This window comes from Electrophorus electricus, chromosome 1, assembly GCF_013358815.1.
Source record: "Electrophorus electricus isolate fEleEle1 chromosome 1, fEleEle1.pri, whole genome shotgun sequence".
Classification (NCBI taxonomy): Eukaryota; Metazoa; Chordata; class Actinopteri; order Gymnotiformes; family Gymnotidae; genus Electrophorus; species Electrophorus electricus.
In genome coordinates, this window is record NC_049535.1 from 16,786,830 (window position 1) to 16,814,320 (window position 27,491).

General features: G+C 41.1%; 3 long non-coding RNA genes across 5 annotated transcripts; all 3 read left to right on the forward strand.

Moving 5' to 3' along the window:
- The first annotated feature begins 6,520 nt into the window (after nt 1-6,520).
- Nucleotides 6,521-8,674, forward strand: LOC113578869. Its single transcript, XR_004776157.1, has 3 exons — nt 6,521-6,552; nt 6,988-7,038; nt 7,238-8,674. It is a non-coding gene; the product is annotated as an uncharacterized LOC113578869 (long non-coding RNA).
- Nucleotides 8,675-9,276: 602 nt separating this feature from the next.
- On the forward strand, nt 9,277-9,949 carry LOC118241539. Its single transcript, XR_004776158.1, has 3 exons — nt 9,277-9,291; nt 9,494-9,555; nt 9,858-9,949. It is a non-coding gene; the product is annotated as an uncharacterized LOC118241539 (long non-coding RNA).
- Nucleotides 9,950-17,233: 7,284 nt separating this feature from the next.
- LOC113578870 lies at nt 17,234-20,105 on the forward strand. 3 transcript variants are annotated; one of them, XR_004776153.1, is made up of 5 exons: nt 17,234-17,249; nt 17,452-17,513; nt 17,816-18,902; nt 19,178-19,258; nt 19,569-20,105. It is a non-coding gene; the product is annotated as an uncharacterized LOC113578870 (long non-coding RNA). The 3 variants fall into 3 exon arrangements; XR_003410806.2 differs by having other exon boundaries at nt 17,235-17,249; nt 17,752-18,902; XR_004776152.1 differs by lacking the exons at nt 17,234-17,249; nt 17,452-17,513 and having other exon boundaries at nt 17,552-18,902.
- Nucleotides 20,106-27,491: the final 7,386 nt, after the last annotated feature.

Consider the following 27,491-nt stretch of genomic DNA (forward strand, 5'->3'; position numbering starts at 1 on the left):
ACGAGAAAGTAAATCGCATGGTTCACGTGTGTTTTCTGTACATTAGCTAAAGTTTCCCGGTGTCTTTCATAAGTTTCATTTTAGAGCTTCTAATCTTTCGTTAGGCGTCTAAGTTTTCATTTTGAAGGGGCGGAGCCTCTGTGGATGCTATATTTACTTATAAACTTCCTCACGTAATGTCAGAGAAAGAGTTAGGTAAGACCCTTTAAATATGTTTTGTGGAAAAAAAAGACAACTGATGAATTATTATAAGACCATATTAAAAGAAGCAACTTAATGCAGAACGTTGTATTGTCTTGTTTTGCCCTTTTTATCTTATATTTTTCTTTCTTTTTAAATACTTTTTATACTTCTATACTTTTTATATAATGATTTTTTTGTGATGGGGCTTTGTGACAGCAATGGCAATGTGTGGACATCTTATGTGTGGCTGTGTGTGGCAATGTGGGAACATCATTGTGATAATACATTTACTAAATATATTCTTTATTAGTTTAATTATTGTATACATTATTGTGTATGTTTTTGTTTGTTTTAACCATTGTTTTCTCTCCTTCTGTCATCCACCCCTCCTTTTTCTCCTCAACTTCAATCCCTGCTTCCTCTCCCTTCTTACCATCTTACTTCCCTGCTCACCATTACTTTTGCCACTCTCCTCCGCTTGACCCCTCCCCTGCCCACACCCACACACTCACTGAGCATTCACTGAACTAAACCAAACTGAACCGTAATTGGTCACAATTGCCAAACAATGACCATCCAGTGGCGGTACCCGAGGTTGACTGAAGTGGGCTTGTGGGCATCCCCTCTACCTCTTCTTCTCTACAGTCCTCTGTTCTCTTAATTTCCACTAAACTGGAACACAAATGCTAGGTTCAGCACGGAACCTAAGGACAACTCGTACCAGGCGTATGACTCACGAAAGCAATGATGCTAAAAAGAAATGGTACAATGAAACCAAGCCCAACAACTTCTAAGTGGAATCTTTCTCTTCTCTCTCATGCCTGACTTAGAAGTTAATTAAGATGTTGCTTATGATACTGTAATTAATGAAATTATTAATTATGTGGTCACATTTATTATTGTTTGTTATTGTAACGGTGTGGCCCGAGTGCCGAAGGGCATGGAACAGGGCGCACAGACTTCATCGACAGGGACGAACATTTATTGACATAACACAAAACGGCCCTCACATATAACACGAGCAATAAACGTGAAGAGTTAACGGTTAACACTGAACAAAGCGATGAACACGACTACCTTTAAATGACGAAAAGTACAAACCGATGAATACAAGTACCTTTAACAATGACGAAAATTACAAAACGATGAATACGACACTTTAACAATGACGAAAATTACGAAACAATGAACACGACTACCTTTAACAATGATGAAAAGTACAAGTTTATAGTGACGACGCGAACATTTACATCAACACGCTACATCAACAATGACCAACACTGCACACTTTGACAAGGGTTTATATGCATAAAGACGAAGGAGCAGGTGCGTTTACAAACAAAACAACCCTCCCACTGCACGTGGCGGGCCAAGCCATGTGACTCGCGGGAGGCGAGCGTTCCGTGACAGTTATCTATTAGATGTAGTTAGTATTATTCTCAGAAATTTGGTTTAAAGTAATTACAGCATAACACCTACTTAGGATGGCACATCAATAGTAGGATAACCTGTATAGGTTTTAAACTGCTAGCTCTTTATTAGAAAAGTGAAAGAGAGGACGTAGTTAGTGGAAGAATGGTCACAACTTCACCTCCGCTGTGTCTCGTGTCAGGTGGACCCTGCTTGCCTTGGCAGTGCATGAAGGAGATTCCACACCGAAACCAAAGACGCCAGTGAAGACATGGAGAGGGTAGGTTTCCCTCTAGCTACAACGACCAACTCACCTGGGCACATTGATTCAGATTTACCCAATTTCATGGCTACGTGCATCAACTATCAATATGGATGATAATCTAGAAATGTTTGCATTTTTTTAGTTAATGGCTACAGCTCCTTTTAGATGCCAGTGCCAAAAATATACTGACAAAACTGGTTGCTTCCTGCACTACATGCAAATTGTTTGCTTCCTACAAAACAACCTTCATCTGATTCATCTCTGAATCATCTTTTGTCCCATTTGCACAGACACCATATGTTAATGTCAATCAGGTCATTGAGTCTTTCCAGAAGCTGAGTCTCAGCAGTGTTGAGACGGATTTGGACCAAGTAAGCATGAGTTGGTAGTGATTTTACATTATCTTTAAGAAATCAAATCCTCAGACACGTTGATGCCAATATGTTGCTGCCAATCAGGTCATTGAGTCTTTCCAGAAGCTGAGTCTCAGCAGTGTTGAGATGGATGTGGACCAGGTAAGCATGAGTTGGTAGTGATTTTGCATTATCTTTAAGAAATCAAATCCTCAGACACGCACTTTCACTGAAAAGAAATCAGTGCTGGGGCTGAAAGGAAGAGGTTCACGAAAAGTGTATGGCCATGTTTGTCAAGAATATCAGCATTGAACCACACAAGGCATATCAGAACTATGCTTAAAAATATATTTGTAGTTTTATATTTATTTTGATACATTGAAAAGAAATGTCAGATTTGAAGCAAAGCTTGTAGAAGAATGTTTTCCTCTATGCTCAGTAAAACGAGTTATTTTACCCCAGCAGAACATCAACAATGAACTAGATGACATTGTGCAGGCTCTTCACAGACTGGATCTGAACTCTGAGGAAATGGAGATATGCAAATGAAGTGGTGGATGACCACTTTAGGCCTTGCTTTTATACAGGATACATGTGAACCAAGTACACAGTCACGTGTTTTCCAGCACAACCCCCCCCCCCCCCCCCCCCGATTCAGCTCAATAGTTCAAGCTCTTAGTGACTTACGCATAAAGTCAAGTATCATGGAGCACCGGGGAACTAATGTTTTACAAGCCTTCACAATCCTTTCGACACAAAGCCACATGGCCCTGGATTGCAGGAGCTCGGAATTGCATCAGAGTTCGCAGCCGCTGTTGGACATGCATCGCTTCTCTTTGTGTGGATGCAGAGACAACGCTGAAATTCGCTACACTGTAGCATCTTGGCGCAGCTGAAGAGAGACTCGTGAAGACGTCCCCTGATGTTGCAAGCTGTGGCTTGTTGCAAAATGTACAGCACGAAATCGAAAAACGACCCTGCTAGAGGGTTCCCCCCCCAACCTTGTCTTACCATTGGATGAAAAAGTGTAAAGAGCTACATCCATAAAGTGTTCAGCATTCCTGAACAGCATTGTCCTATAAACGTAGCTTTAGTAACCCACCAAAACTAATTCTTGAGTGCACAGTGTTTAAATCCTGCTAAATCCTGAGTGAAGAAGCTTCAGCCTTTCTAAGTATACCTCTGGTTAGCGTATTTAGGGTATAATCAGGGTTCCCACATATACTGGAAAACCTGGAAATTTAGAGACTAGGTTTGCAGTCATAGAAACTCCTGTAATTTGAGAAAATTGCAAAAAAAAAAAATCCTAAAACACAAGATTTGGACATTTTTGAGGTCCTGGAAAATTGTAAAGCTGGTTTATTAAACCACTTAGATTGCATGCTTGTGCCGATGATTAATCAATATGTGTCATGCTGATGATTTCTGAGCATTTTGTAAAACACGGCGATCAGAGTATGTTAGCGAGGGGTGTCAGGGCCGTCTACTGATGGAGGTTTCTCTGTTGTCTTTCCACTCTTCTCATGCCTTTATGAAAAGATTGCAATCCAAAGATGGACCATGCCACACACAAAACCATTACATAAAGCTCTAAAAATGATCCTCACTTCATACTGCCTCTCACATCCATCCCCCCCAAGCTTTACTCTACTCTGACTCCTCCTTAGACTTTGTCCCAACAACCAGCAGCCATGGTCTCTCTTAAGCAGCTGTCTAGCACTCTGAACATTAAAATAACTGATGCCCACAAAGCAGGAGAAGGGTAGAAAAAGATGGCAGATTGTCTTCAGGCAGTCATTTCCTCAGTCCATGTTGTAATTAAAAATAACAGTTAACAGGACTGGTGGAGGTCAAGTTGAGGTCTGGAAGACTGAGAAAATGTTTGAAGAGAAATGTTTTTCAGGATCGTTAGAATGTCGAATCAAAACCCATATTTAACTGAGCTTTCTCAAAGCTTTCTCAAACCTTCCGGGAAGATTCAGCAGACTGGAGCGGTGGTGCACCTTCATCAGAAGAAAACCTTTCCAGGCTATCGGCACAAAATTCAACATCAAACATTGGCAAAGTGGCACCTAAACAAGCCTGATGGATTTTAGTCATGTGCACTTCTGAGGTTAAAACAGGCCACAGTTTTTGCCTGCAATGAGCAAAGTTGAGTCTGAAGAAAAAAGGGTGCAGAATTTCACGAAAAGAAAGGAGGTATGGAGGTGGATCATGTCAATCGTAGAGGGAAGAGTGGATTAACTTACATGCCAACAAACTCTAAGAAAACACCACACCTTCAGTTTACCAAAAAAAGTGGGAGTTGAAGAGAATGACTTCATTAATAGCATAATGATCCAAAACACACGTCAGTATCCACAGTGGACTACCTCAAGACAAGCAAGCTGACGGATTTCTTCGTGGCCTTCACAGCCCTACTGAAACAAAATGGGAAAACTGTGGCTAGAGCTAAAAAACTTCTTAAAAAGCAGTTCAGGCAAGACGGCCCAAGAATCTTGCAGAAGTAGGTGCCTTTCACAAGGTAGAATGAGCAAATCCCCCCCATCCCCAGGGACTGAGGGATCCAGAGATTCATTGACACTTGCCAAAGAGGGTGTTACTAAGTACGGATCACGCAGGGTAAGCTGCTACCCTCCCAAACCACTAAGTGGCAGCACTGTGCCATTCTGCACATCTCTGCCCAGAGTAAACTGGAATGACGCTGTTCACTTTCTGCATGGCCATAGCACACAGAATCTTTGTGTGTGTTTGTCTGGGACTGGCCTCTCACCCTTGTGTTGCCTAAACTACTGTTTTCCAAACTAAACTGCACATAACGATAAAGCCTAAAGGAACGTGTAGACCCAGCCTAACCCACAGTTCGAGAAATTTGAGCTCCTTGTGCACAACTGTCAGGAAATTCTACTACTCCAGATCCTCAGAACCCAGTGAAGACTAGACCCAGTACAGATACAGTTCTAGAGCCCTCTGCTCTTTGCTCACGTCCAGCAGAGAACGCTAGAACTCCAATTCCTCTGAGTGTAGTTGAGTGAAGTCTTGACCAAATCACCATCGTCATTCTGGAAGCCACAACCCTTTGAGCAGAACTAGCACAAAATTCTGGGACTACAGTTTCATTGAGTCCGGTTTTGTTCAATGTAAATGTAAATTAAATACTTGAAGTGCTGCAGAATGGAGAATAATTGTAAGGCGCTTTTGTTCTGTAAACATATTATGGTGAAAGAGACCCCATTCAGAACGACATGCCCAAAGCACATCTAGAAGAACATCTCCAGAATCAAACCTGTAGTAAAGTCCATTAGCCCATTTTACAATGGCACCTCCAGTAAATGGACTGGAACACTGGTCCTAAAGTTGGAATGAAAATGATCTCTGCTTGTTCTCCTCTCAGACTGAAGACTTGGATGTGAATGAGCCTGCACAAGCAGATGGCACTTCAAGGTTATTCACTCTCTCTTTCACATTTTCATAGTTCTGTGTCAAATCTGGAGTTTCATTTTCAGAACAGTGCTCTTTACTAATTGTCCGGGTCTGTGATATTGCCAGTCATCTCTATAGGGATCCTCAAGCAGAAGATGTCAGATTGCCATCATGACTGGACTTTAGGAAGGTACAACTGAACTGGACCTAATTTTCCTATTTTGCTAGATTGTTTAACTTTCTTCTATAAGGGGAGGAATAAATGTAAACTTCTCTCTCCCTCCCTCTCTTCCTCCTCTTCACCTGCTGTCACTCACTCTCTCACACACACACACATACACACACACACACACACACACACACACACACACACACTCTCTCTCTCTCTCTCTAGATATATTTGGATGTGTTGAAGGAGAACACTGCTTTGAGGGAGAAGCTCCAGGAAACACAGCTGCAGCTCAGTGAGAGCAAAGTGGAGCTGGAACGACTCCGACAGGTAAGGGTGTGTGTGTAGCCTTATTAAAGTGATGATGCTAGAATGCACTATTATTCAAGGAATTCCAGCGGGTATTAACTGTAGTGTGTTTTTCTGATCATTTGTTCATTCTCTAGGAACAAATTTTCCTTCCCATCAGTTAATTTCCATGCATGGTTTTAAAATTCAGTGACCAAATGTACTACTACTTTTTCTGTTTTATGCTACAAATAATAGATTCATTGATTGTTTTTTTAGAACAACTTAAATGAGATCATGTTTAGCGAGTCTGAAGGAAAGACTAACGTATATACAGTAATCTAATCATCTAACATCTGTCTGTCTGTCTGTCTGTCTGTCTGTCTGTCTGTCTGTCTCTCTGCACTCAGAGTCAGGAGAATGACTGTGAGCGCCCTTCTCTACTGAAGATGGAGAGATTTGTAAGTGTGGTTTTCTCTTTGCTGTGTTTCTAACCCTGACACTAGATTTCCTTCTTTGTCTGCTTTACTTGTTAGAACCAGAAACTTGCATTTGTGTGCCACTTTCTATCTCTTTTTATTTTCTGGGGTCTAGTTTTAGCACGTACTTTCGCTCAGGGGGAGATGATTTTCCTTTCCTTAAGCTTTTTGTCAGACAAGGCGTTCCCGCGTGTCTCGTTGCACGAGGCATAAATGCATGATGTGGAAATTCTAGTGGCTGGAGCTTTGACACGGCCACCATTACGACCTTACAGTGATGGGTTGTTATTAGGGCCATGCCAGGAAGAATGCATGAGACAGAACCAGCAGAAAGATTTAGAGAAGGCTAGCTGATCTCTGTCTGCCATGCTGCCGTGCTGACCATCTGCTGTCTGATCAACTCTTTGTGTGCTGCAGGAGAAGAAGGCACTTGAGAGAAAAGCATCAGAGCTGGAGGATGAGCTCAAGGTAGAGTGTGTTTATATGGTAGCTGCTCTTAAAAAGGTGCAGTACTGCATGGCTTTCAGAACTGTAACAAATAATTACTTTCAGTTAAAATTTTTAATAAACAAATTCCCTGCTCGTTAAGTCAGTCCCACCAATCAAACTAAACCTTCCCCTTTGACTGTCTTCCTCTTGTTCTATTTACCGTCTCCCTTTTGCAAAGGTTCTGATTGACCTGCGTGCCGATATGCAGCGTCTGAAAGATGAGAACGCCTCCCTCATCCGCGTCATCAGCAAGATCTCCAGATGAGCCCTATATGTGCCGCTACCCTCCCAAACCACTAAGTGGCAGCACTGTGCCATTCTGCACATCTCTGCCCAGAGTAAACTGGAATGACGCTGTTCACTTTCTGCATGGCCATAGCACATAGAATCTTTGTGTGTGTTTGTCTGGGACTGGCCTCTCACCCTTGTGTTGCCTAAACTACTGTTTTCCAAACTAAAATGCACATAACGATAAAGCCTAAAGGAACGTGTAGACCCAGCCTAACCCACAGTTCGAGAAATTTGAGCTCCTTGTGCACAACTGTCAGGAGATTCTACTACTCCAGATCCTCAGAACCCAGTGAAGACTAGACCCAGTACAGATACAGTTCTAGAGCCCTCTGCTCTTTGTTCACGTCCAGCAGAGAACGCTAGAACTCCAATTCCTCTGAGTGTAGTTGAGTGAAGTCTTGACCAAATCACCCTTGTCGTTCTGGAAGCCACAACCCTTTGAGCAGAACTAGCACAAAATTCTGGGACTACAGTTTCATCGAGTCTGGTTTTGTTCAATGTAAATGCAAATTAAATACTTGAAGTGCTGCAGAATGGAGAATAATTGTAAGCCGCTTTTGTTCTGTATATTTAAAATGTAAGGAATTCTTTCATGTGCGCTGTGCTTGATATCTTTACCTTGTAGCTTTATATGAAAAAAGCCAGTACATGGGTAACAGCTTATTTATTGTTTTTCTTTCCCCCTCTTCTTTGTACGCTAGCCATGGGTAGTCACTGTAACTTGTAACAACTGCTCTGATAGTGCTCAACACTAGTGGGCACCACTGATCAGGGAAGCACGTGAATCAGGTGTTTCAGCTCTGGCCACATGACCTAAAGAAGTGCTTGTATATCTTGGACACTGCAGAGATGCAACCATGTGCCAAACGTTATTTTCCACTCTTATGTGCTCCAATATGCTTGTTAGTGGACCCACTGTAGTGAATTGTTCCCCCGCACCCCACCCACATTCTCTCAAATACTGGGCTAGTTCAGTAGTACTATAACAGACTCCTAACGCTTCACTGTCATCAGAAACACGTCTAGCTCCACCATGTAAAGGAAATACTATGTGCTTCAGTGATTCACATACATTCAGCAGTATCCTGTTCCCTTGGAAAAATGTTTATGTAAGCAAAGAACTTTAAGGGAGTGAGACAATAAATCAGATAAGCAGGAAAATGTCTCTCGTTTTATTGCCTGCAATTGCTTTATTGCTTGCAATTGTTTTATTGCCTGCAATTAAGAGATGACACTCAAGCAGATTGTTACCAGCCGGCCTGAAAGAGATAAGCAACGCTTAAAGCTGATTGGTGTATGAGCCATAGCAACAAGAGGCAGGAAGTCCGTGATTGGTCAAGGCATACAGTTAGAATTGTATATCAAGCAATGCTCTGTATGACTCGGGGCTTCTCTTGGTAGTGAGCCCAACACTCTGTGGAATCTTTCTTTTCTATTAAAACCTTTTTTACTTATTATCCACATCTGACTCCCCGTTTCATTGAATTTCCACCACAACCATCATTCGTTAAAAGGGCCTTTTGAAATGACCAATAAACTGCAAACAGTTCAGTATCATGAGCCTGCCAGTCTTAGTCCACCTTATATATATATATATATATATATATATATATATATATATATATATATATAATTGACATTTTTCCAAGGCGAAAGGCAAGTACTAACTAGCCTGCCACAGTGCTATAATAAACTAGCTAAATTGCCGCAGTAAGTTGGGGATCTGTATAAATCCACGTTATTCTGACGAGAAAGTAAATCGCATGGTTCACGTGTGTTTTCTGTACATTAGCTAAAGTTTCCCGGTGTCTTTCATAAGTTTCATTTTAGAGCTTCTAATCTTTCGTTAGGCGTCTAAGTTTTCATTTTGAAGGGGCGGAGCCTCTGTGGATGCTATATTTACTTATAAACTTCCTCACGTAATGTCAGAGAAAGAGTTAGGTAAGACCCTTTAAATATGTTTTGTGGAAAAAAAAGACAACTGATGAATTATTATAAGACCATATTAAAGAAGCAACTTAATGCAGAACGTTGTATTGTCTTGTTTTGCCTTTTTATCTTATATTTTTCTTTCTTTTTTATATACTTTTTATACTTCTATACTTTTTATATAATGATTTTTTGTGTTGGGGCTTTGTGACAGCAATGGCAATGTTTGGACATCTTATGTGTGGCTGTGTGTGGCAATGTGGGAACATCATTGTGGTAATACATTTACTAAATATATTCTTTATTAGTTTAATTATTGTATACATTATTGTGTATGTTTTTGTTTGTTTTAACCATTGTTTTCTCTCCTTCTGTCATCCACCCCTCCTTTTTCTCCTCAACTTCAATCCCTGCTTCCTCTCCCTTCTTACCATCTTACTTCCCTGCTCACCATTACTTTTGCCACTCTCCTCCGCTTGACTCCTCCCCTGCCCACACCCACACACTCACTGAGCATTCACTGAACTAAACCAAACTGAACCGTAATTGGTCACAATCGCCAAACAATGACCATCCAGTGGCGGTACCCGAGGTTGACTGAAGTGGGCTTGTGGGCATCCCCTCTACCTCTTCTTCTCTACAGTCCTCTGTTCTCTTAATTTCCACTAAACTGGAAAACAAATGCCAGGTTCAGCACGGAACCTAAGGACAACTCGTACCAGGCGTATGACTCACGAAAGCAATGATGCTAAAAAGAAATGGCACAATGAAACCAAGCCCAACAACTTCTAAGTGGAATCTTTCTCTTCTCTCTCATGCCTGACTTAGAAGTTAATTAAGATGTTGCTTATGATACTGTAATTAATGAAATTATTAATTATGTGGTCACAATTATTATTGTTTGTTATTGTAACGGTGTGGCCCGAGTGCCGAAGGGCATGGAGCAGGGCGCACAGACTTCATCGACAGGGACGAACATTTATTGACATAACACAAAACGGCCCTCACATATAACACGAGCAATAAACGTGAACAGTTAACGGTTAACACTGAACAAAGCGATGAACACGACTACCTTTAAATGACGAAAAGTACAAACCGATGAATACAAGTACCTTTAACAATGACGAAAATTACAAAACGATGAATACGACAAACTTTAACAATGATGAAAAGTACAAGTTTATAGTGACGACGCGAACATTTACATCAAAACGCTACATCAACAATGACCAACACTGCACACTTTGACAAGGGTTTATATGCATAAAGACGAAGGAGCAGGTGCGTTTACAAACAAAACAACCCTCCCACTGCACGTGGCGGGCCAAGCCATGTGACTCGCGGGAGGCGAGCGTTCCGTGACAGTTATCTATTAGATGTAGTTAGTATTATTCTCAGAAATTTGGTTTAAATTAATTACAGCATAACACCTACTTAGGATGGCACATCAATAGTAGGATAACCTGTATAGGTTTTAAACTTCTAGCTCTTTATTAGAAAAGTGAAAGAGAGGACGTAGTTAGTGGAAGAATGGTCACAACTTCACCTCCGCTGTGTCTCGTGTCAGGTGGACCCTGCTTGCCTTGGTAGTGCATGGAGGAGATTCCACACCGAAACCAAAGACGCCAGTGAAGACATGGAGAGGGTAGGTTTCCCTCTAGCTACAACGACCAACTCACCTGGGCACATTGATTCAGATTTACCCAATTTCATGGCTACGTGCATCAACTATCAATATGGATGATAATCTAGAAATGTTTGCATTTTTTTAGTTAATGGCTACAGCTCCTTTTAGATGCCAGTGCCAAAAATATACTGACAAAACTGGTTGCTTCCTGCACTACATGCAAATTGTTTGCTTCCTACAAAACAACCTTCATCTGATTCATCTCTGAATCATCTTTTGTCCCATTTGCACAGACACCATATGTTAATGTCAATCAGGTCATTGAGTCTTTCCAGAAGCTGAGTCTCAGCAGTGTTGAGACGGATTTGGACCAAGTAAGCATGAGTTGGTAGTGATTTTACATTATCTTTAAGAAATCAAATCCTCAGACACGTTGATGCCAATATGTTGCTGCCAATCAGGTCATTGAGTCTTTCCAGAAGCTGAGTCTCAGCAGTGTTGAGATGGATGTGGACCAGGTAAGCATGAGTTGGTAGTGATTTTGCATTATCTTTAAGAAATCAAATCCTCAGACATGCACTTTCACTGAAAAGAAATCAGTGCTGGGGCTGAAAGGAAGAGGTTCACGAAAAGTGTATGGCCATGTTTGTCAAGAATATCAGCGCTGAACCACACAAGGCATATCAGAACTATGCTTAAAAATATATTTGTAGTTTTATATTTATTTTGATACATTGAAAAGAAATGTCAGATTTGAAGCAAAGCTTGTAGAAGAATGTTTTCCTCTATGCTCAGTAAAACGAGTTATTTTTCCCCAGCAGAACATCAACAATGAACTAGATGACATTGTGCAGGCTCTTCACAGACTGGATCTGAACTCTGAGGAAATGGAGATATGCAAATGAAGTGGTGGATGACCACTTTAGGCCTTGCTTTTATACAGGATACATTTGAACCAAGTACACAGTCACGTGTTTTCCAGCACAACCCCCCCCCCCCCCCCCCCCCCGATTCAGCTCAATAGTTCAAGCTCTTAGTGACTTACGCATAAAGTCAAGTATCATGGAGCATCGGGGAACTGATGTTTTACAAGGCTTCACAATCCTTTTGACACAAATCCACATGGCCCTGGATTGCAGGAGCTCGGAATTGCATCAGAGTTCGCAGCCGCTGTTGGAAATGCATCGCTTCTCTTTGTGTGGATGCAGAGACAACGCTGAAATTCGCTACACTGTAGCATCTTGGCGCAGCTGAAGAGAGACTCGTGAAGACGTCCCCTGGTGTTGCACGCTGTGGCTTGTTGCAAAATGTACAGCACGAAATCGAAAAACGACCCTGCTAGAGGGTTCGCCCCTCAACCTTGTCTTACCTTTGGATGAAAAAGTGTAAAGAGCTACATCCATAAAGTGTTCAGCATTCCTGAACAGCATTGTCCTATAAACGTAGCTTTATTAACCCACCAAAACTAATTCTTGAGTGCACAGTGTTTAAATCCTGTTTAATCCTGAGTGAAGAAGCTTCAGCCTTTCTAAGTATACCTCTGGTTAGCATATTTAGGGTATAATCAGGGTTCCCACATATACTGGAAAACCTGGAAATTTAGAGACTAGGTTTGCAGTCATAGAAACTCCTGGAATTTGAGAAAATTGCAAAAAAAAAAAATCCTAAAACACAAAAATTTGGATATTTTGAGGTCCTGGAGAATTGTAAAGCTGGTTTATTAAACCACTTAGATTGCATGCTTGTGCCGATGATTAATCAATATGTCATATGGCTGATTTCTGAGCATTTTGTAAAACACAGCGATCAGAGTATGTTAGCGAGGGGTGTCAGGGCCGTCTACTGATGGAGGTTTCTCTGTTGTCTTTCCACTCTTCTCATGCCTTTATGAAAAGATTGCAATCCAAAGATGGACCATGCCACACACAAAACCATTACATAAAGCTCTAAAAATGATCCTCACTTCATACTGCCTCTCACATCCATCCCCCCCAAGATTTACTCTACTCTGACTCCTCCTTAGACTTTGTCCCAACAACCAGCAGCCATGGTCTCTCTTAAGCAGCTGTCTAGCACTCTGAACATTAAAATAACTGATGCCCACAAAGCAGGAGAAGGGTAGAAAAAGATGGCAGATTGTCTTCAGGCAGTCATTTCCTCAGTCCATGTTGTAATTAAAAATAACAGTTAACAGGACTGGTGGAGGTCAAGTTGAGGTCTGGAAGACTGAGAAAATGTTTGAAGAGAAATGTTTTTCAGGATCGTTAGAATGTCGAATCAAAACCCATATTTAACTGAGCTTTCTCAAAGCTTTCTCAAACCTTCCGGGAAGATTCAGCAGACTGGAGCGGTGGTGCACCTTCATCAGAAGAAAACCTTTCCAGGCTATCGGCACAAAATTCAACATCAAACATTGGCAAAGTGGCACCTAAACAAGCCTGATGGATTTTAGTCATGTGCACTTCTGAGGTTAAAACAGGCCACAGTTTTTGCCTGCAATGAGCAAAGTTGAGTCTGAAGAAAAAAGGGTGCAGAATTTCACGAAAAGAAAGGAGGTATGGAGGTGGATCATGTCAATCGTAGAGGGAAGAGTGGATTAACTTACATGCCAACAAACTCTAAGAAAACACCACACCTTCAGTTTACCAAAAAAAGTGGGAGTTGAAGAGAATGACTTCATTAATAGGATAATGATCCAAAACACACGTCAGTATCCACAGTGGACTACCTCAAGACAAGCAAGCTGACGGATTTCTTCGTGGCCTTCACAGCCCTACTGAAACAAAATGGGAAAACTGTGGCTAGAGCTAAAAAACTTCTTAAAAAGCACTTCAGGCAAGACGGCCCAAGAATCTTGCAGAAGTAGGTGCCTTTCACAAGGTAGAATGAGCAAATCCCCCCCCATCCCCAGGGACTGAGGGATCCAGAGGTTCATTGACACTTGCCAAAGAGGGTGTTACTAAGTACTGATCACGCAGGGTAACCAAACCTTTACTTTTTTCTTTCTTTTTTTTATTGAAACTTTATAAGATGAAAATATAAATGTAATCTTGCTTGCTTGGTGATGGAAAGTGCCCTGGAAAATTCCTGAAACGTCCTGAAATATTATTTTCCAAAATGTACGGGAACCCCAATAACCCTAACCCTAGGGTTCATTCTTGAGTACAGGTTTAAATCTTAAGCATCTTTGTAATTTCCTAAGTACAGCGTTAGTGCCTGAACATATCTTGAGCTTATCGCCTTTTTACCTGAGTCTGGCTGGAGTACCAGAATGCTCTTCTGCGGAACAGGAACATGGGAAGGTGTCAGGATCAGAGAGCGAGCGCAAACTGGGAGAGAGGGATCGTAGAAGAGGCAGGGGAAGAGGCGATCCACTGGAATAGGCACGATAGGCGAGGTGAGTTAAAACACACACACACACACACACATACACACACATAAACATATTATGGTGAAGGAGACCCCATTCAGAACGACATACCCAAAGCACATCTAGAAGAACATTTCCAGAATCAAACCTGTAGTAAAGTCCATTAGCCCATTTTACAATGGCACCTCCAGTAAATGGACTGGAACACTGGTCCTAAAGTTGGAATGAAAATGATCTCTGCTTGTTCTCCTCTCAGACTGAAGACTTGGATGTGAATGAGCCTGCACAAGCAGATGGCACTTCAAGGTTATTCACTCTCTCTTTCACATTTTCATAGTTCTGTGTCAAATCTGGAGTTTCATTTTCAGAACAGTGCTCTTTACTAATTGTCCAGGTCTGTGATATTGCCGGTCATCTCTATAGGGATCCTCAAGCAGAAGATGCCAGATTGCCATTATCACTGGATTTTAGGAAGGTACAACTGAATTGGACCTAATTTTCCTATTTTGCTAGATTGTTTAACTTTCTTCTAGAAGGGGAGGAATAAATGTAAACTTCTCTCTCCCTCCCTCTCTTCCTCCTCCTCACCTGCTGTCACTCACTCTCTCACACACACACACACACACACACACACACACACACACACACACACACACACACACACACACACACACACACTCTCTCTCTCTCTACTTATATTTGGATGTGTTGAAGGAGAACACTGCTTTGAGGGAGAAGCTCCAGGAAACACAGCTGCAGCTCAGTGAAAGCAAAGTGGAGCTGGAATGACTCCGACAGGTAAGGTTGTGTGTGTAGCCTTATTAAAGTGATGATGCTAGAATGCACTATTATTCAAGGAATTCCAGCGGGTATTAACTGTAGTGTGTTTTTCTGATCATTTGTTCATTCTCTGGGAACAAATTTTCCTTCCCATCAGTTAATTTCCATGCATGGTTTTAATATTCAGTGAACAAATGTACTACTACTTTTTGTGTTTTATGTCACAATTAATAGATTCATTGATTGTTTTTTTAGAACAACTTAAATGAGATCATGTTTACCGAGTCTGAAGGAAAGACTAACGTATATACTGTAATCTTTTCATCTAACGTCTATCTATCTGTCTGTCTGTCTGTCTGTCTGTCTGTCTGTCTCTCTGCACTCAGAGTCAGGAGAATGACTGTGAGCGCCCTGCTCTACTGAAGATGGAGAGATTTGTTAAGTGTGATTTTCTCTTTGCTGTGTTTCTAACCCTGACACTAGATTTCCTTCTTTGTCTGCTTTACTTGTTAGAACCAGAAACTTGCATTTGTGTGCCACTTTCTATCTCTTTTTATTTTCTGGGGTCTAGTTTTAGCACTTACTTTCGTTCAGGGGGAGATGATTTTCCTTTCCTTAAGCTTTTTGTCAGACGAGGCGTTCCCGCGTGTCTCGTTGCACGAGGCATAAATGCATGATGTGGAAATTCCACTGGCCTGAGCTTTGACACGGCCACCATTACGACCTTACAGTGATGGGTTGTTATTAGGGCCATGCCAGGCTGAATGCATGAGACAGAAGCAGCTGAAAGATTTAGAGAAGGCTAGCTGATCTCTGTCTGCCATGCTGCCGTGCTGACCATCTGCTGTCTGATCAACACTTTGTGTGCTGCAGGAGAAGAAGGCACTTGAGTGAAAAGCATCAGAACTGGAGGATGAGCTCAAGGTAGAGTGTGTTTATATGGTAGCTGCTCTTAAAAAGGTGCAGTACTGCATGGCTTTCAGAACTGTAACAAATAATTACTTTCAGTTAAATTTTTTAATAAACAAATTCCCTGCTCGTTAAGTCAGTCCCACCAGTCAAACTAAACCTTCCCCTTTGACTGTCTTCCTCTTGATCTATTTACCGTCTCCCTTTTGCAAAGGTTCTGATTGACCTGCGTGCCGATAAGCAGCGTCTGAAAGATGAGAACGCCGCCCTCATCCGCGTCATCAGCAAGCTCTCCAGATGAGCCCTATATGTGCCGCTACCCTCCCAAACCACTAAGTGGCGGCACTATGCCATTCTGCACATCTCTGCCCAGAGTAAACTGGAATGACGCTGTTCACTTTCTGCATGGCCATAGCACACAGAATCTTTGTGTGTGTTTGTCTGGGACTTGCCTCTCCGCCTTGTGTTGCCTAAACTACTGTTTTCCAAACTGCAAACAGTTCAGTACCATGAGCCTGCCAGTCTTAGTCCACCGTACTTGTCTTTGATGGTTTACATTTGAAGATTCATATCATCCAGGTGACTTTAAATTAGATGACTACTGGAATAATACCCAGATTGCAGCATGGGGAAATGGGGCATCTACTGTCAGTAGGGAAATGGCAGGCTATTTGTTAATGCTTGTATTGAATACTCCAGGCTAACGGAGTATGGTTTACATATGTTGCTTGCTGTAGTCAACTGCATAAAATAATATACATATCTGGCTTTAATTGAGTGTAATTCATGACTGAGCATCATTGCTTCAAAGTTTAATCAATCTTTTATTTATATTTTGTCTCTAATATCCTTTATTATTTCTTTGCTTGTTTTGCTGTTCATCAGTTTATCATTACATTTAGCTCGCTCTCGCTCTCTCTCTCTCATTCATTATATAAATATATATAAATGATATTTTTCCAAGGCGAAAGGCGCCTGCCACAGTGCTATAATAAACTAGCTAAATTGCCGCAGTAAGTTGGGGATCTGTATAAATCCACGTTATTCTGAGGGGAAAGTAAATCGCATGGTTCACGTGTGTTTTCTGTACATTAGCTAGAGTTTCCCGGTGTCTTTCATAAGTTTCATTTTAGAGTTTCTAATCTTTCGTTAGGCGTCTAAATTTTCATTTCTCGTGTATGATGACGTACCGAAACGGACTTGATCCCTTAAGGGGCGGAGCCTCTGTGGATGTTATATTTACTTATAAACTTCCTCATGTAATGTCAGAGAAAGAGTTAGGTAAGTCCCTTTAAATATGTTTTGCGAAACAAAAAGACAAATGATGAATTTTTATAAGACCATATTAAAGAAGCAACTTAATGCAGAACGTTGTATTGTCTTGTTTTGCCTTTTTATCTTATATTTTTCTTTCTTTTTTATATACTTTTTATACTTCTATACTTTTTATATAATGATTTTTTGTGTTGGGGCTTTGTGACAGCAATGGCAATGTTTGGACATCTTATGTGTGGCTGTGTGTGGCAATGTGGGAACATCATTGTGGTAATACATTTACTAAATATATTCTTTATTAGTTTAATTATTGTATACATTATTGTGTATGTTTTTGTTTGTTTTAACCATTGTTTTCTCTCCTTCTGTCATCCACCCCTCCTTTTTCTCCTCAACTTCAATCCCTGCTTCCTCTCCCTTCTTACCATCTTACTTCCCTGCTCACCATTACTTTTGCCACTCTCCTCCGCTTGACCCCTCCGCTGCCCACACCCACACACTCACTGAGCATTCACTGAACTAAACCAAACTGAACCGTAATTGGTCACAATTGCCAAACAATGACCATCCAGTGGCGGTACCCGAGGTTGACTGAAGTGGGCTTGTGGGCATCCCCTCTACCTCTTCTTCTCTACAGTCCTCTGTTCTCTTAATTTCCACTAAACTGGAACACAAATGCTAGGTTCAGCACGGAACCTAAGGACAACTCATACCAGGCGTATGACTCACGAAAGCAATGATGCTAAAAAGAAATGGCACAATGAAACCAAGCCCAACAACTGCTAAGTGGAATCTTTCTCTTCTCTCTCATGCCTGACTTAGAAGTTAATTAAGATGTTGCTTATGATACTGTAATTAATGAAATTATTAATTATGTGGTCACATTTATTATTGTTTGTTATTGTAACGGTGTGGCCCGAGTGCCGAAGGGCATGGAACAGGGCGCACAGACTTCATCGACAGAGACGAACATTTATTGACATAACACGAGCAATAAACGTGAACAGTTAACGGTTAACACTGAACAAAACGATGAACACGACTACCTTTAAATGACGAAAAGTACAAACCGATGAATACAAGTACCTTTAAATGACGAAAAGTACAAACCGATGAATACAAGTACCTTTAACAATGACGAAAATTACGAAACAATGAACACGACTACCTTTAACAATGATGAAAAGTACAAGTTTATAGTGACGACGCGAACATTTACATCAACACGCTACATCAACAATGACCAACACTGCACACTTTGACAAGGGTTTATATGCATAAAGACGAAGGAGCAGGTGCGTTTACAAACAAAATAACCCTCCCACTGCACGTGGCGGGCCAAGCCATGTGACTCGCGGGAGGCGAGCGTTCCGTGACAGTTATCTATTAGATGTAGTTAGTATTATTCTCAGAAATTTGGTTTAAAGTAATTACAGCATAACACCTACTTAGGATGGCACATCAATAGTAGGATTACCTGTATAGGTTTTAAACTGCTAGCTCTTTATTAGAAAAGTGAAAGAGAGGACGTAGTTAGTGGAAGAATGGTCACAACTTCACCTCCGCTATGTCTCGTTTCAGGTGGACTCTGCTTGCCTTGGCAGTGCATGGAGGAGATTCCACACCGAAACCAAAGACGCCAGTGAAGACATGGAGTGGGTAGGTTTCCCTCTAGCTACAACGACCAGCTCACCTGGGCACGTTGATTCAGATTTACCCAATTTCATGGCTACATGCATCAACTATCAATATGGATGATAATCTAGAAATGTTTGCATTTCTTTAGTTATTGGCTACAGCTCCTTTTAGATGCCAGTGCCAAAAATATAATGATAAAACTGGTTGCTTCCTGCACTACAGGCAAATTGTTTGCTTCCTACAAAACAACCTTCATCTGATTCATCTCTGAATCATCTTTTGTCCCATTTGCACAGACACCATATGTTGATGCCAGCCAGGTCATTGAGTCTTTCCAGAAGCTGAGTCTCAGCAGTGTTGAGATGGATGTGGACCAGGTAAGCATGAGTTGGTAGTGATTTTGCATTATCTTTAAGAAATCAAATCCTCAGACATGCACTTTCACTGAAAAGAAATCAGTGCTGGGGCTGAAAGGAAGAGGTTCACGAAAAGTGTATGCCATGTTTGTCAAGAATATCAGCACTGAACCACACAAGGCATATCAGAACTATGCTTAAAAATATATTTGTAGTACAATTGTTTTATATTTATTTTGATACATTGAAAAGAAATGTCAGATGTGAAGCAAAGCTTGTAGAAGAATGTTTTCCTCTGTGCTCAGTAAAACGAGTTATTTTTCCCCGGCAGAACATCAACAATGAACTAGATGACATTGAGCAGGCTCTTCACAGACTGGATCTGAATGCTGATGAAATGGAGATATGCAAATGAAGTGGTGGATGACCACTTTAGGCCTTGCTCTTATACAGGCTACATGTGATGAATGTTATTAGGCAATTCTGTAAATATTGTAAATATGACTGTACATATTTCTTTGTTAGTTTAGTATGTCTTGGTTTTGTTTTGGGGTTTGGGAATTTTGGTTTGTTTATTTTCTCCACTTATTTATTTTGGCATTAATAAATGTAATCAAGTTTTTGGTCCTCCAGAGATTTTGGAGGGGGTGGTGGTATGGGTGAAAAAAAACAATAATTCAATAATTGCTGTAGTTACTAATAGTTAGAAGTCAGTCCCCTGAGTTTTCAGGGCAGTCTCCTATCCATATTTATTTGATGATCAGATTTGTACATTATCAGTGTCTGAAGCAAAACAGATCTGTAACTTTCCAATCTTAAAAAAACAAACAAAATACATGAATAAAACTTTCCAATCTTAAAAAAAGAAATAAAATACATGAATAAAAATGTTTAAAGCTGCTCACTGCAAAATAAACCAACCATAAGTTTACTGTCAGTGCATACAGAACAGTGCAAACAGAAAAACTATCATTGTTCAGTCTTACTTCATATAACACCATGAGCACATGAGAACAGAAAGACTCCACAACTGAACATGCAGAAAAAGGTATGACTCTCAATATTATTGGACTTGGGATCAGAGATGGGTAGATGCAAATGGGTCAAGCAGTTACACTCTGTGAATCATGGCAGTGTATAATGGATTCATAGCAGAGGAAGCCTGAAAACTCCCTTACCACTCACACCAGTGTCTTCTGTGGGCAGCACAGTGGTCAGGTGGCATGAAGTGATGGCCGACCTCGGCACTTCTCCAGAACCCAAGTACAAGCCAGCACTTCTTCCTCAGTGTCTGTGTGTTGGTGTTCTCCAGAGCAGAGAGCACAGGAGGCAAAAGTGGATATCATTATAGGCAAGGCAGGAAATAAGAGTCATTCAGCTTTTGGCTGATTATGGTTGATACCAACTCAGGAGGGTGATGGTTCTGCAAATTATGTAGCTATACTCAGTTACCTAACAGATGCCCAGGAATGGCAAGAATTTCTGTGATTGGCAGGGACATTGTTCAGAATCGGACTTGGGTCAAATGAAAGGAGTCATCCGTCTGTGTGAATCAGGATCCCTGGTTGGTTGGTTTGTGTGTTGTATAAGCCAACTGAAAAAGTAAAAGCACACTTCTTTTTCCTAAATTTATATATTTAACATATAGAGAGTAAAAACAATGATGCCAGTAAACAGTAAAAAAGTGAGACGATTATGCAACACCAGGTGTGGCTCTGTAGTCTAAGCACTCATTGGGTGATCGCAGATTTGACCCCTGGTCTTTATGATAAAGTAAATGATGTTCTCCAGACCCATTCCTGGCTGAGCGTCCAGGAAAGCGTAATTGGCCTTGCTCTCTGGGTGAATTGGATCCCCCAACACAGCACCAACCAAACTGGGTTTCTGCTTGTCGGTGTAAATAGAACTGGTGGTTGGTTCTCTCCCTTGAGCCATCCAGTGATGTGCAGGTGGCAGGCTGAAAGGATGCAGTGGGTGGTTACATGTGTATCAGATGAAGGCTTGGTGGTGTTATGATTGGGGGAGACTTAGTTAGCTAATTGGTAGAACTAGACACTACTAAGACTGGGAGAAAATTGAGGTAAAAAAATAAATACACAATGCCAAAAGCATTAATGTAGCATCAATGTAACAGCTCTACATGTAGGTATTTTGTAGTTTAGCCTTAACTGAACATTATTCAAACTCCATGAAAGTGTCATCAGATTCTATTGCGTGTGTGTGTGCATGGCCACACCCCTCCCCTGTATCACACCTGTTCCTTGTTTTTTGTTGTTACCTTTTGTATATATAAAGTCCTACTCAGGTGTTGGTCTTTGTCAGTGTTTCAAGTTTCGTTTATTTGTCACATACATAGTCATACACAGTATAACTCGCAGTGAAATGGTTGAGAGTGCTCTGTCCAAACTGAGGAAAAAGAAAACAGGGGTGCATAGAAAAATATATATTCTATATATGTACAAAAATATATTAACAATGTATGTACAATATATGTATATTATGTTTATATACACAATGTACAATGTATATGGTTATGTATATATGTATGTACACAATGTACAGAATGTACAGTTCCATCTTGTAAATGACATTTACAGTTTTTATGTTACATGGTGGTAATTGAACATATTTACAGTTATGTTACATGGTGGTGGTGGTCCCCACAGTTTATCAGTTTCTCTGATTCAGGGCCCGAATGGCCTGTGAGAAGAAGCTCCTCTTCAGTCTCTCTGTCTTGGTCTTCAGGGAGCGAAAGCGCTTCCCTGACCTCAAGAGAGAGAAGAGCCTATTGTTGGGATGAGTGGGGTCCTTCACAATCCTCCTGGCCTTGGTCTGGCACCGCTTGTAGTAGATGGTCTGCAGGTCAGGAAGTTCCGTGTGAGTGATGCGTTCTCGTGAACGCACCACCCTTTGGAGTGCTTGTCTGTCCTGCTTGGTTCTATTCCCAAACCAGACTGTGATGTTCCCCACGAGGATGCTCTCAATAGTGCAGGTGTAGACGTTCCGCAGTACCTTGGAGGGCAGTCTGAAGTCTCTTAGGCGTCTGAGGTGGTAAAGACGCTGGCGAGCCTTCTTTGCCAGGGAGTTGGTATGGCGGGATCAGGACAGGTCCTGTGAGATGTGAACACCAAGGTACCTGAAACTATCTACTCTCTCCACCGTGGTTCCACTGACCCTCACAGGTTAGTAGTGCCGCTCCTGCTTCTTGCTGCAATCCACGATCAGCTCTTTTGTCTTACTGACGTTTAGGAGGAGATTATTTTCCTGGCACCAGTTTTCCAGGTGTTTAATCTCCTCCAGGTAGGCCCTCTCATCGTTGTCCGAGATCAGGCCCATGACAACGGTGTCGTCAGCAAACTTGACAATGATGGTGGAGCTGGAAGTGGCTGTGCAGTCATAGGTGTACAGTGAGTAGAGCAGGGGGCTTAGGACACAACCCTGAGGAGCTCCAGTGCTGAGGGTGAGGGTGGATGATGACAGATTGTGGTCTGTCTATTAGGAAGTTGGAGATCCAGTCGCACAGGGATGTATGCAGTCCTAGATCCTCCAACTTAGTAGTGAGTAGGGAGGGGATGATAGTGTTAAATGCTGAACTGTAGTCGACAAACAGCATTTTAACATAATTACCCTTCCCTTTGTCCAGGTGGGTCAGTGTGGTGTGGAGCAGATGTGTAACTGTGGAGCGGTTGTGGCGGTATGCAAACTGCAGTGGGTCCATGGAGGCTGGCAGTGAAGATGTGATGAAGTCTCTGACTAGCTTTTCAAAGCACTTCATCACGACTGATGTGAGGGCAACAGGGCGGTAGTCATTGAGGCCGGAGGGTCGAGGTTTCTACGGGATGGGGACGATGGTGGACCGCTTGAAGCTGGACGGGACGATACCGAGCGTCAGGGAGAGATTGAAGATGTCGATGAATACCGGGGCTAGCTGATCTGCGCAAGCTTTGAGGACTCTCCCGCAGATACCGTCTGGTCCCACCGCTTTCCTGGTATTCACCCTTTTAAACACTCTCCTCACGTCACTCTCCGTGATGATGAGAGGGCGCTGTTCTATGGTGGGCTCTGCGCATGCACCGTTGGCTGCGCCGATAGTACCATTACCATTTGCATTAGCGCGGCTAGCATTAGCGCGGCTAGCATTAGCGCTGCTAGATGTAGCCTCGAAGCGAGCGAAGAATGTATTCAGCTCGTTCGCCAGAGACTCATCCGCACTCATCAGTCCGGAGGGTGGGCTCCTGTAGTCCGTGATCGTCCGTAGTCCCTGCCACAAGGCTCTAGAGCCACTCTGCTGGAACTGTGTCTTTAGTTTCCTCCCGTAGCGCCGCTTCGCCTCCCTCACCGCCCTGCGCACTCCGTATGCTGCAGACTTGTACTCGTCCATGTTCTCGCTGATGATCCCCGCATTGTAGGCAGCAGTGCGAGAGTTCAGAGCCTCGCGGATGGTTTTGTCCACCCAGGGCTTCTGGATGGGAAACTTCTTGATGGTGATTCTTGAAATCGTGTCGTCCACCAGTTTCCCAATGAACCCTACTACTGCCTCCGTAAACTCGCTGACATCATCAGTGCTGCGGAACATGTCCCAGTCTGTGTCATCCAGAGCGTCCGGCAGAGCGGCCACCGATTGGTCTGACCCCAAGTAAGCTGTGTGTCGTTGTGCTATTGCGTACTAAGTAGTGTTCGAGTTTAACATTCTTTGTGTTTGGTTACGTTTTGTTACGTGTGCTAATAAACGCCCGTGTGTTTACAACACAGCTCATCTGTGCATCCCGCCTCACAAAATGTAAGAAAAGTATTAAATAATCATGCAAAATGCATAAGTACTTTGTGTAACGCTTGTGGCACGAGTGCCGAAGGGCGTGGAGCAGCACGCACACAGACTTCCTGGACGATGAGAGTGTGAGATTTTCTGGTTAGTTAAGACATGACACTTTCCACGCCACGCTTATTTTCTACGAATCGAAACTGAAATCAATGTGGTATAATCAAGAAAACCAGATCTGACAAAGAAGCAACAGAAAAACAGCAGTGGTAGCTGAGTGCTTAATGTTATTTGACTACTATTCAGAAAGTTACCGATTCAAGCCCCACTACCACCAAATCACTACTGTCAGACCCCTGAGCAAGGCCCTTAACTCTCAGTTGTTCAAGTTGTATTCCATCATAATTGTCTTTTTGGATAAAAGCGTCAGCTAAACACTGTAAATATAAATGTGCACAGTGCTTGGCCAGTATTAATGTTGCTTGTTGTGTTAGTGAACAGAATGTCTGGTCTTGCTGCCATTCTTGGTTTAAGGAGTGGGGTGGTATAGGGTGAGGTGCTCTGGAGTGAGCCTCAATGGTCGAATATCTGAAAAGTCATGAAAGTTTTTTTAAAAATCAAAACATTTCTTGTAAATATGTAATAGCAAACTAAAATTTGCAATGTTTTAATAAGCAAATTAGCTTCTTTCGAAGGTCATATGTCATCATATGAGGACTGCATGATGCATGAAGTGCAGAGTATAGGGGGAGCATGCATCTTATATTTTAATCCAGTAAAATATTATAGCCATCTTGAAATTGGGTAACTGAAGATAGTACAGTTTGCCATCACAAAAACGCAGCGATATAACAATTTTGTCTTATATGTACTCGGCTTGAATTAATTAAACAAAACTTTCAACATCATTTTGTGAATTTATTATGTTTGGTATCAGCTAATGCTGTTTTAAAGCTAAAACATACAAGGAGAAAGAAGTTATGGTGTGGCTAGTGTTGGCCGAAGTCAAAAGACCACTCTCATGCTAGAACCAACCTACAGATTTTTGTGTTATGTTTCAGTGGCACTCTTTTGGACATTTCCTTTTGTCTGACTGTCTTTTTTATACATCTGGCATGTTGAACCTGTTAGTGGTATGTAAGAAGTATTATTTTTTGTCTTTTGGGTGGTGGTGTGGGGTGAGGTTTTAAATATTGTTTGAATATTGACTTACAAATTGGAAAATCAAATTTGAGTGAAATCACTCTTAGTACAGGGCCCTTCACTTTACTTGAGTGGCCTCTGGTGGTGAATCTTCAATCTAATAATTGAGTGTAATTGAGTGTAATTGTTTGAGTTATAAGCCACAATTTTATATATATATATATATATATATATATATATATATATATATATATATATATATATATATATATATATATATAATATTAAATGCCACAAACTATACTGCACTGTTTGCCAGTGGTTTTTTTTGTTTGTTTGTTTTTTAGCCTACCATAAATATCCACTGCAATGTTGACAGTTACTGTTTCTATACAGAGATGAGCCCATATCACTTAAATTAAAACGGAGGTATACTGTGAGTACTACATCAAGAGCTCTGTATCTGTATCACACAACCAACAGTGAGATTTGTGTGTGTGTGTGTGTGGGCAGTGGAGAGGGTGTTTTATTGTGCCTTATGCAGGCTGTCCATGCAGCGATGACCACTGTGCTCAAGCCGAAATCCTGTGAGAAACATACGGAAGGGCTGAAAGAAAAAAGAGTTTACGTAATGGAGGATTCCTGGAGCATGTCAGACCTTAAATAAGAGCACCAGAGCACTAAAAGATCATTTCTGTCTGTGTACCTAAAGCACACCCTTAAGTGAAAAGTGTTAGCAGACATCCCACCAGCCAGTACCAAGGTTTGTTTTTGTAGATAATACAGCTGCACATTTTATAAAAGTAAGAAACTTGCTATATCTGCTCATTCAGTGCTGATATACTGTCAATATTACGTTTGATTAACTATTTAAATGCCACCCTCCTGGCATCCCTGTTTCTTTGGTTTCCCTGTCGTGTCTGTTTTCCTTTACTCCCTTGTTCTGTTCCTTGTTTTGTTTTCTCCGCCCCTCGTCTGTTCCTTTATTCCAGTCCTTCATTTGGTTTTCCCTGTTCCTGTGTTCGCCTGTGTCTGGTTAGAGCTTAATTGTCTTGGTTATTTAAGCCCTGTGTTTGGATTATTTTGGTAAGTTTGGTCATCCGTGGAGTCGTCGCCGTTATCGTCCTTGGTTTCTTTGTGTAGTTAGTTCGTGTGTTACTCTGCCTCAGTGTTTTCTCTGTGTCTCTGTTTATTAGCCTACCATGTTTAATTACCCCCACTCATTAAACAGCCTCCTGCATTAGCCTTCTGCCTCTCGCCTCATCCTTGCTAAAACGTTACATACTGTACTGGGGTTGTCTCCTTAAGGGTATATAAGAACCTTTATAATTGTTATAAATTCTGTTGCGATTATTTTTTTAAAAGATGCACTGATTCCTCACAGTGCAGTTCTTCCTGACATCAGCCCCTTTTCTATTTTAAAATTGTGGGCTTTTTGTTTTAAGAAAGTGAATGTAACATACATGCAAATCTCCAAGTACAAAATTATACTTTACGGACTGTGTTGTATGTTTGAGGCTACATTTACTGTCATTTTTTTTGTTCCATTCATTTAAATACCCCATGTTAGTAACATTTACATTTATTTTATTTCTTAGTGAGACATGTCAAAGTATTATAGTTTTTGCATTTTTGTGCTTCTGTTTAACAGGATTATTGTAAAACAATAAAAACATCTATAACACTATATAAAAATTAAAATGCACATTAATAACATACTGTAGAATAACAGAATTCTTAAACATTAGTGCCATTTAGCTGATAACAAAGAAATGCCTTAAGCAAATCTGCATCAACATTATAATGATCAGTCAAGAATGTTAAAAAAAAATTGTAAAACACTTTATAATAAAAATACATGAACTGATGGTTAAATCACTCAGAATTAAATAACCATTGAATGTACTAATGCATGAAGGTGAAGGTAATTAACCCTTTCTTCACAGAAGAGGGCTGCTAGCTTATGCATTTCAGTGAGGCACATTTGTTTTAAGTGGAAAGCAATATTTGTGCCTTTATTACATTTTAAAGTTGAGTGTATCAGTTCTGACATGAATCCAGTATTTTGTTTTTTAAATGGAAAAGCCCCTGTTGAAAACAAATGTACACATTCGTACATGCATGATGAGTTGTATGTATTCTTTGTGGTAAGAGTATATATATATATATATATATATATATATATATATATATATATATATATATATATATATATATATATATATATATATATATGTAAAGTAGTCATTAACACAGTCATTAACTGAAACAGCAGTCATTATCACAGTCATAACACAATCATTAACACAGTCTGACTGAAACAGCAGTCATTAACATACTCATTAACTGAAA